The following is an 11,190-nucleotide window of genomic DNA, read 5'->3' as shown; positions in this document are numbered from 1 at the left end:
TTCGTCATCACTGTTGGTTGCTAGGCCAAGCAGTTTTCATGCAAAGTCTAACCAAGCGGTTTGACATTGTAAAAGCTAACCAAGGGGTTTGGATTGCAAGGGCAACACCTAGGGTTACTAGTCGGATGAATAAGCTTGAGTAATTTCATCCATTTTGCTCTTCAAAAACATGACTAGGTCATGTAAGAGCAAAGAATGTTGGGTCGTAGTGTCCCAAATACATTTCTGCACTATGCAGTTATGGACCTATATGTACGTTTTTCTTTGGTACATGTTGTCACATGGGATAAAACATGATCGAGGAACTCGAGGAGTTTGGTTTAGCCAATGTGGAGCAAGGTTAATGAGGGTTTATCTCACTCACATCGTAGAGTGTCTGCAATTACCTCCACATACAAGTACATCTCGTACTTGAAGTATTTTTTTCTTACGAAAATTATTATCTGAAACATACTCCACATGTGGAGAATATGAGTCATTGGGACAAACGTTGGTGCCCTCTATTTCAAATATGTGTTGTGACAAAGTCTCTAGGTGTTGGTCAAATCCGTTTTATAGACCATTTTGAGCACGTAGTATCATGAAAAATTTCAATGGCAAAAAATTATCAGATACTTAGAACAACTTGTTAAGGTTATAATGCTGCGAAAAAACATTAAAGGATGGTTGTTTATGGACATAGCAAGGATATGTGTTGTTAATGAAAATGTTTCATTGTTTGTACCTAGAAGTGACTTATGTTACACATTCTATTAGGGTTCAAATGTTTCAGCAATGCTTGCAGGCAAAAGTATTTAGTTTCTTCTCAAAACTATATACTCTTCTCTTTGATGTATGCTATGAGCATCATTTACCATACATATTGGCAGTTATACTCATGAAAATGTAGGTTCAAACTGGTTTTTTGTTATAGGCATGCACACTAGGTGTTGTGGGCCCTGGTGTTTAGCAAGGGCTAATTTGGAATGGCATGCAACTTCATGAAATGGATAGCTTATGTAGTATTTCACACTTCATGTGAATTATCTCTATGACCTTAGTTGTAGGTCTACCAATCATCAATAGAGGTCATGGCTCGGTTTGGGTGTTGGTAGATAAGTGACTAAACTTTGTACGTTTGACCAAGTTGGTTTTGCCAGCAATATCACAAGGAATTGTGACCCTTGTTTACCAATCATTTTGAACATCTATCTGTAAACGATTGGGAAAACACAACTCAGTATTGTCAGTCATCCAGAGGTGGATATGTAGTTTACAAGTATTCATCTTGTGTTAAAGGATATGTGAAGAGCGTAGATTAGCACCAAGAAATCCAATTAGAAATCATGTATGTTTTTAGTTGGAGTTTGCTAAGCATAAGGTAAAGTGTGTTTATAACTAATCTTAGTCTCTTCATGTTCAAGTCTGGTTCTCAACCTTGAACACCAGTTAAGGTGGGGTTGTTTTTTTATGAAGTCCACCAAAACAAGTCAAGGACTTATATTTTGCTAATGAGTTACATCGGCCAATTAATTTCATGGAAAGTGAAAAGAGGTAGTCTTTTGCATTTATCCTAGTTGTGATAACTCGCCTGAGTTCTAAATGGGGTCTATAATCTATGTTGAATATGGGCCGGTTTTACATGACGGTTGCCAAGGGACAATAATGTGAAAAATCAAGATACACTTCTTTGATTTCGTTGAAAATCATGTTGTGATATCTTCATAAGAACACATCTTCATTAGAACACTAATTCTTTTGACAATGGTATCCTTCATGGATCTAGCAATCTTTTACAAGAACATCGTGGAAAAAAGATAAATTACCATGCCCCGATATGTCTTTTATATTTCTTTTATCCATGCAGTTAGTAATTGCCCTAAACATATGGCAAACAAAGTATGTGTATCACAAGTTCTTCCCATTATATACAATGCATCACAGGTTTCTTATGTTGCTACATATTTGAATAAACTTATGCACAAGTTCGTTTCAAATGATTTTAGAAGAGAAAAAATTATTACTTGTATTACACAGCTCATTGAAAATAACCATTTTCAGGAATTAGATATGACATAAGTTCATTAGTGTACATAAAAGGTGGGGGATAGGTCCATTTGGTGGTCTATCCTCCACCAAGTGTACCTTTCCTCAGGGATGTGGGAGGGCCACACACACACACACACACACTCCATATAATAATGGGATAGAAGATGATTAAGTTACAGAAAAAATGCCAAGAACACACACCATAGTACAACATAACACACCCACAAATATTTTCACGGTGGCTGGCTGACAACCTCTTATGCCTAATGCAGACAACCACGTCTATCAGTGTAGATTAGACAGAATTGGTGGATAAATGGCAAACACCCTATTCAGGCCTGTTTGAAATAAAAGTACCTGATTAAGAGTACTTCAAGGATGTTTTTTGGGTCATGATTTGATTATGTAAATGATATTTTGTTGTATATATGGCATGGTTTTTTGTAGAATATCCTGACATTAGGGGCAAAATTCCCTAGGTTGGATTTTGAAATAACCGCCTTGAATTGTCTTCAAGGATGATGTACCATAATTCAAATTGTACTCTAAGGAGTTTTGTAATAGTTTTTCACTTATGAGCATCCATATGAGTACACGCCTTTACTCGATTTTGGTCTCAGAGTAAAAATGTTTGTCGGAATCCATCTTAAATGTAGACTTTTGGAACATGGTTATTTTGATGAATAATGTCAAGTTAATAACCCTCATGAGGTGTATTAAGTCATTTAAGTTGTATTAAGAAGTATAAGATGTGTGTGTGTGTGTGTGTGTGAGAGAGAGGGAGGGGGGGGGGGGGTTGAGGTTATAGTTCTTGGGGTGGTTTCCAAAGCACAAATTTGTGCATTGACAGTCAACTCAAGGTTGATTTTTTTCATATTTTGCCCCTTTTCAAGTTAAAAATATGAGCTGCCCTTAAAAAATGCCAAATACTTTACCAAGCAAGAGTCTAGACTTATCATACATTATCTATAGGAATCAGCTAATTACATGGCACATGTTCTCTAAGGAGCCTACCTTGTCATTAGATACGCTTGTAAGGGATCTGCTCTGGACCATGCAAGGATGCTGTTGGAAACTCTCTTGGTGGCCACCCACACTGCTATAATCTGAGTCCACTCCTATCCTTCACCAGCTCAGGATGGTCAGCTTTTCTCGAGGCAAGCTCTTTTTTTGGAGAGAGAGAGAGAGAGAGAGAGAGAGAGAGAGAGAGAGAGAGAGAGAGAGAGAGAGTTTGGACTTGTTTGCTTTTGACGCATATAGTGAGCACATGGTGGTGTGACATGAGGGGATTGCTGGTAGCCTTGATGCAAATTTCAAAGGAGAAATCTCAACGAGTACTTCATGAGTGCCCACTGCCTCGTTCCACACCTCTATATGGTAGAAGTAGAGCTCGATCTGAATGATGGCACCCGTGTTGACCCTACCACTCCTTGGTTTTGGTACCAACACTCATGGAGTACGCATACCTACATGTTGAAAGCATACCCACAATCAAAGAAGAGAAGAGTCACATGTACTCAACCCTACAATTGCTTGAAGATAAGGCAAAAAGGTAGATATGTAGAGAGGAAGGCATAAAGGTTGGTCTCAGATTGTGAGAGGCAGGAGGAGGACCCCTTCTAAGGATCCGGAAATGAGGAGTTGAAGGCTAGGTTTATATAAAGAGTGGTAGAGATGGTGCCCATAGATCTAGGGGAGTGCTCGCAAGTCGAGGCCCTCTTTGAGGTTTTAAAAATTAGAATCTATTTATTATCTATTATTAGCCTTGTCTATCCCATTGTCACCCGCAATTTATGAGAAAGTTGACGTTGTGCATTTCTCTGTGCTACTCGAAGTGAGCACTTGGAGTGGAAAAGCATTGTATGTTGTGTTGGAAGACACGTTGGCAGGCTGGCTGCAGTTAGAGTAGCCATGTTGGTGAATTGAAGAGGAAAGAGAAGAGCTTTAGGGTTTACTCTACAAGCATTTGTAGCCACATGGATGACCACCGTTATATATGGAGAGAGAGAGAGAGAGAGAGAGAGAGAGAGAGAGAGAGAGAGAGAGATAGATATATAGAGAGAGATTGAAGGAGAGCAAGAGAGAGAAGGGAAAGAAAATGAAAAAAAAACTCCTTCTGTACCAATCAGAGAGGCTAATGAAATGAGCTATGAAATGTAAGCAAAAAGAGGAAAAAAGCTCACTCCAAAAGCTTGTTCGTATCAATCCCCTAATCTCATGATTGTGCTTTTGTATAGAGTCCAAACAATGGTCTTGGAGACTCTCCAAGTGTAAAGATCTCTTCGAAGCACAATGATTGAGAAAGTCAATGGTGAGGGGAGAAATAAAAAGGGAGATCTACTTTAAAGGAAGGGGGACGTTTAAAGTAGGGGGACGGACACTAGCAACATTATACCATCGTACAATAGTGTTATTTAGGTTTTGATCTCCATACATCGCTTGTTTCAAATATGAAAGAGATGGTGTAGCCTTGTTTATAAGTGACACGGGGTGTCACTCATGGGATCTACAACAGGGGTTCTTTTCTGGCGGAGTGGGGGCTTTGGATCGTCAGATTCACACGACGGGGGGGAGGCAAGCACTACAAGCCATGCTTAACATTAGCGACGCTCATACTGCGACGCTCAAATATGAAAATGCACGGCGTCGCTATATGCGTAGCTATGTTACTTGTAACATAGCGACGCCTATAGCGACGCCAACAGGGCTAAAAAAAATAACCGAGAGCGTCTGAAAACTCAGATCTCAGATCTGAGTTTTCGACTCGCGCTCAAGCAAGCAAGGTAACGCTCTCCCTCTCTCTCTCTCTCTCTCTCTCTCTCTCTATCTTCTCCACACACACACACACACACGAGGAGAGGAAGGAGAGCCAGGTATGCTCCTTCCCTCTCCTCACTCTCATGTTCCCTTCCCCTCTTTCTCTCTCTCCTTCTCTCTCTCTCTCTCTCTCTCTCTCACACACACACACACACACATGCACACGAGGAGAGGAAGGAGAGCCAGATATGCTCCTTCCCTCTCCTCACTCTCATGGTCCCTTCCCCTCTTTCTCTCTCCCTCCCTTTCACACACACACACACACACACACACACACACACACACATTGTGTTTTTGAGAGAGAGAGAGAGAGAGAGAGAGAGAGAGAGAGAGAGAGAGCACAAGCATAAACAAAAAACGCACACACACATGCATACACAAAGAAAGCACACACACATTGAGAGAGGAAAAGAGAGAGAGCATGCATAAACCAAAAATGCGCACACACACATGTATAATCAAAGAAAGCACACACACATTGAGAGAGGAAAAGAGAGAGAGAGAGCATGTATAAACCAAAAAAGCGCACACACACATGCATAATCAAAGAATGCACACACGTTGAGAGAGGAAAAGATATATATATATATATATATATATATATATATATATATAACAGAGAGACAGAGAGAGAGAGAGAGAGAGAGAGAGAGAGAGAGAAGAAGAAGAAGAAGAGAGTTTTAACATCGTAGGAAAGTATCTCAAGAGACCTTAAAGATCTAGTCGACAGGAGTTGAACTCAAGACATGTTATTCATAAGGGAAATGGCATAACCAATCTATCACACTTCGGTGATAGAAAAATTATACCATTTTTCTCCTTTTTTTATTGGCGTGCACACACCCGAGAAGAAGAGAATTTAATTTAACGTCATAGGAAACTAATTAAAGAGACCTAAAAATCTAGCCGACGAGGAGTTGAAACCAAGACTTGTTATTCAAGAGGAAAATGGCATAACCAATCTACCACACTTGGGTGATAGAAAGGTTATACCATTTTTCTCTTTTTATTGGCACACACACACCCACACACACACACACACACACACACACAAAAGAAGAAGAGAGTTTTAACGTCGTAGGAAACTATCCCAAAAGACGTTAAAGATTAGGTTAGATGTAGACTTGCGCTAAATGAGATTTAGGTTTATTTAAGTTAAATTAGATTAGATTTATGTTTATTTTTAGTTAGATTTACATTTGATTAGATTTAGGTTTATTTACGTTATATTAAATTAGATTTAGGTTTATATATGTTATATTAAATTAGATTTAGGTTATTTAATTAAGGTTAGAAGAAATGGCGAGGAAATCGTTTAAGATAAGGTTAGAAGAAATGGCGAGAAAATTTCCTGCGCTCACAGCCTCGACAGTCCATGTGGACTAGCAATTCCACCTGCATGTTCGATTGCTGCTACCATACAATAAGCCTTCATGTTCAGCTAATGGAAGAGTAAATTGAGCATACACAGAAATTAGTGATGCAAGATGATGATTTCAAGGGTCACACACACACACACACACACACACCACATCCCGTCAAATCTAGGATAAGAATTAAGTGCCTTGAGTAGACATCAGCTACATTGCAAGAATGACGTACCTGTATGCTACAAACAAAGATCTACTATGAAAAGATGTTAAGATGCTGTGAAATGCTACAGCTAGAGAAGAGGCAAAGGGGTTTTGTCCACTACATGCAGTATCATGTAGACGTGGGTGTGTAGATTTCTTGTACCCACAAATATAGGAATTGACCAATAAAGACGAGATTATAACCCGGTGGTTCTGATCTCCGTGCACCTCTAGACCGAGGTGTGCGGGGATTGGACATGACTAGAGAATGTGAGGTAGTTTACAGTGTGAACAAAGAGAGAGAGAGAGAGAGAGAGAGAGAGAGAGAGAGAGAGAGAGAGAGAGAGAGAGATAAAAGACGAAGAATGTCAATAGAAGATTAAATTTGTTGTCCAGGTTATAAGATTTTTACCCTCATTATGAGTAGTGACGAGGATGTGGGGCTGTCCAACCGAAACACCTATCTCTCAACGAGGATCTTATGTCCTTGTAACCATTGCAAGCATGCTGTGCGACCGACAAGACGCGTTTCTTTGCAACACGTTCGCGAATTTGGCGAGTTCGATCCATCTATTATAGATCGAGTTGTTGCCAATTATAACTCGTCGGACTCTGACGCTGGCCAACAGGCAGCAATCTTGCAACCCAATAGACGTGTTCGCAGGCGCTTTGGTCAAGCAGCATATGTGAGGCCACAAGATGTAGCCTCTGACAGCTCGGGGGATGATCATGTAGACCACATTCCCAACGAGGCAATGTTTGAGCCCGAAATTGATGAGATGATCGAGACGATCATGGATTCAGAAAGGCTTGTCTATGATGATATGAAAAGTGAAGCCGATACGCCATTGTATAATGGAGCACGTGTGTCCAGATTGAAAGTGCTCCTAGTTCTTCTCAACATGCAGACAAAGTTTGGATGGATGACACTAGCGCCACAACGCTTTTCAGGTGATCTATTACAATTAGTTTACTTTAATAAAACTCTAAATGTATAATGATCTGATAGATTTTTACACAATTGTACCGTATTTTTATGTTGTGTAGATTGCTCAAAGAGGATGGATTTTGCAAAACTTGGGGATGGATTACAGTTCGATCCACGCTTGTCCTAATGACTGCATTCTTTTCAGAGGGGAATAAATAGACATGGAGAAGTGTCCGAAATGTGATTTCGAAAGATATCGAGTAGATCTCCACGGAACAAAAATTCCGCAAAAGGTTTTGCGACATTTTCCTCTGCTTCCTCGCATCAAGCATTTCTTCGAATGTAAGTCCATGGCCGCCCTAGCATCATGGCATGAGGAGAATAAATCTTCGGATGGTGTGCTATGGATTCCTGTAGATTGTGCAGCCTGGAAACATATAGATGGAACATGGACGGATTTTGCCAGGGAAGCTCGAAATTTGCGCTTAGGCCTAGCTATGGATGGCGTAAATCCATTTGGTCAAAGATCAACATCTTACAGTGTATGGCCCGTTGTCAACTACAACATTCCCTCGTGGTTGACTACGAAGAAGGGGCACCTATGGCTAAGCTTGATTGTGCCGGGGAGATATAAAGTGAAGAATATGGATGTGTATCTTCTTCCGCTATTGGAAGAGCTACAACAATTGTGGATTGGCATAGAGGTGGTGGATATGAGCCGACACACAGGTCGACCGAATGCTTTGATCAGAGGCATTCTAATGTGGACCATGCATGACTATCCCAGACTAACAGAATGCTCAGGTGATCTATTTATACTCCTCACTCAGACACTGTAAATCTTGCTTTTTCTCAAGTTGATTTATTATCATGTGTATACATGCAGGGCTTCAAACAAGCGGATACAGAGCATGTGTCACATGTGGACCTAGACTGAATGCACGTAGGGCGCCCTCACTGAAGAAGCAAATCTACGAAGGTCATCAAGCGTATCTTCCAGAGAATCATGTGTTACGCGATGGATTTTTGGGAAGAGAGCCACCGAGGATGTCTGCACAAGCATGGTTAGAGCAGAAGGAGATGTGTGATGACGGATTGCCCCCAGGGATGAAGAGACTATCTCTATGGTACGAGTTACCATACTGGCCCCGACTCATGATCAATCACTTGCTCGATCCAATGCACATATTCAAGAATGTGGGTAATCTACTATGGGACCATCTGACCGGCAAGAAAGATACTTTGGGAGCCAGAGTTGACCTTAGAAATGTGGATCGTATGGAGCAATATTGGCCGCAAACAGCGTCCGATGGATCAATAAAACTCCCTAAAGCACCATGGATTTTCATAGGAGCCCAAGAATGCAAAGTAAAAGAGACCATTCGATCTTTGCGGACCCCCACTGGCGTAATGCACTCGCTCCAAACGTGTTTAACTCCCTCCGAACGTGTGCGCAGCTGAGTGCTGTTCCCCACAGCTACACACCACTAGCTACTCCTCCAGGAGTCACTCCAGTGGACACTCCTCACTTCGGGGCTCAGACTCCAGTGGAGACACCTGGCGTCCGTACTCCCATTGACATGCCGCTAGAGACCCTTGTCGAGACACCCAGGTTCACGCGTCAGCGGCGAGAGGGCTTGCCTTACTCCGTCGACTTCAGCGGCGGCATCATCTTGGATGATGACGGCAAGAAGGTGATTTCGCGCATGCGCGGTCTTTGCTCTCAGGTGTTTAGACACTACATACTAAACACTTGGAGTGAAGTACTGAATGAATTAAAAGACAGAGTCATCAGCATGCTTCATGACGAGTTTCCCGTTCCAACATGGGATGACCGCTTCAATGAAGATGTGATGAAGGTTCAAATGCGCGAATACTGCAAGCATAAGCGTTCCGAAGTGCAAAAATCAATCAAGCATGGATGGAACAGACCAGATTGGCTGGCCAAAGAAGATTAGAAGCATGCGAAGAAAGAAGCGCGCGAGAATCCCGACAAGTGAAAGCAACAAAAGGAGGGAGCCAGAGCGCGAGTAGAGGCAAGGAGCTCGCACCACTTGGGGAGCGACGGGTGGGCATCATTTGAGGCCGATTTTGTAAGTGTTTTCGCATCTATGTTCGATAGTTTAGGGTTTATGGGATTTGAAATTCTAACATAATGGATTCTTTGTATGTTTTGACAGTGGTCGTTTACAGGACGTGATCCCACTCCGTACGAGCGTGAGTACGCAGGCAGGAAGGGCTTAAACGCCCTTTTAGACATCCTGACTTCTCGTGGCGGCATGGTTAGTATTAGGGTTTATTCTTTTCTATTTATTGTATTGTTTTATAAACGTCGCTCGCTATATGTTTATACTTACAAAAAGCTATCTTATTGTTTTTTTTTGCAGAATTCGATAAATACGCCGCTTGGACGCGATGAGACGTCTGATTAGAGGACGTCAGTTTAGCCATAGCTAGATAGCATTAGTTTCTTTTTGTCCTAGCTTATGCATCATGAGACCATGTAACTATGTGTTTTTGAAAACCATGTATATTTTTTAAATAATGACAATGGTGTGTAACTATTACATTTGCAATGATTAACAATCAAGTGATTTTGCTGCTGTGTACAATTGTCATTTATTTACTTCCATCAATTCACGCTTGTCATTTTTGTATCTTTATTTTGCAAACAATACGTACTATGGATGATGGAGTTAATGATTATTGTCTTGTGGGTGACTATTTTGGGTCTATATTTACCTTTGCACTTTTTTTCAAAGGTAAATAGACCAATGAAACATTCAATATGGTTGATGGGTGAATGCCCTGCCACCAAAAATTTTTAATCTCGGGCGTCGCGGCTCTGGAGCGTCGCTATCTATGGCCCTGCAGCGTCGCTATATAGCGACGCTAATAGCGACTACTATAGCGATGTTTTCGTATCGACGCTAATAGCGACACTTTTAGCAACGCCGGAGGTTTTAAAAACCCAATGTATTTCCGTCGCTATAAGCGTCACAAGAGCACACAACCTCTTGTAGTGAAGGATTTGTATGCGCGGCCTCGCAATGCTTGCACAGATGTGTAGGCGGGTTGGATAGGGTGTCGGGGTCAATGGGATGAGGTCGGGGGCACGATGCGCTAACGTAGCGAAGGGAGGTTAATTTTTTTAGGTCACACAGCAGGGATCAACGGTGGATCGGATGCATGCCATTGATCCTCGAGTCCACCCTGTGCGCTTTGTAAACAAGGATGGGGTAGCAACAATAGCATCGAGATCAACAAATTATTAGAGTTGACAGTCAAAGATAAAGTAGAAGTATGGGAAGACAACCTTGATAGTGGTGAAGTTGAAGTTTCTCTGTCTTGTGCAATGGAGTCATACTGGGATAAGCTAGGTGAAGCTTGGATTTGTTTGCATTGTTTGAGGGGAGGTGTTTTACAAATTTGTCTCGTGGATTAGAGATATTATGTCTCTTGAATTGGAGATGTATAACAATTTGTCTCTTGCATTGAGGACGCTTGTTTTTGCTCTTAGATTGGAGTGTTTTTTGTCAATTTTTCAATTGTCATAGTCCAAAGCCCGGGGGAGGATTGTTGGGATTTGTGGGCTTTGTTCTACGTTTTGTATGCTTCTTCAGGTGTACCCTCTCTAGTGTCCTAGGATGCCAATGTGGCATGAGTCGTATGATATTCCATGTGATGGCATGTGGTTACTTTCCACTTAGGATGATGATGTATATAGTGAAGTTTCACCCCATGGATGCCTAAAAAAGAGGCTTGTAATCCCTTTTTTTAATGCATAATAAAGAGCCCTTTTAGAGTCTATATTGTGTCCCTCCTAGCTTTGATTACAATCTC

This window comes from Adiantum capillus-veneris, chromosome 8 (assembly GCF_014529385.1).
Source record: "Adiantum capillus-veneris isolate H3 chromosome 8, ASM1452938v2, whole genome shotgun sequence".
NCBI lineage: Eukaryota > Viridiplantae > Streptophyta > Polypodiopsida > Polypodiales > Pteridaceae > Adiantum > Adiantum capillus-veneris.
Note: the sequence above shows the minus strand (reverse complement) of the source record.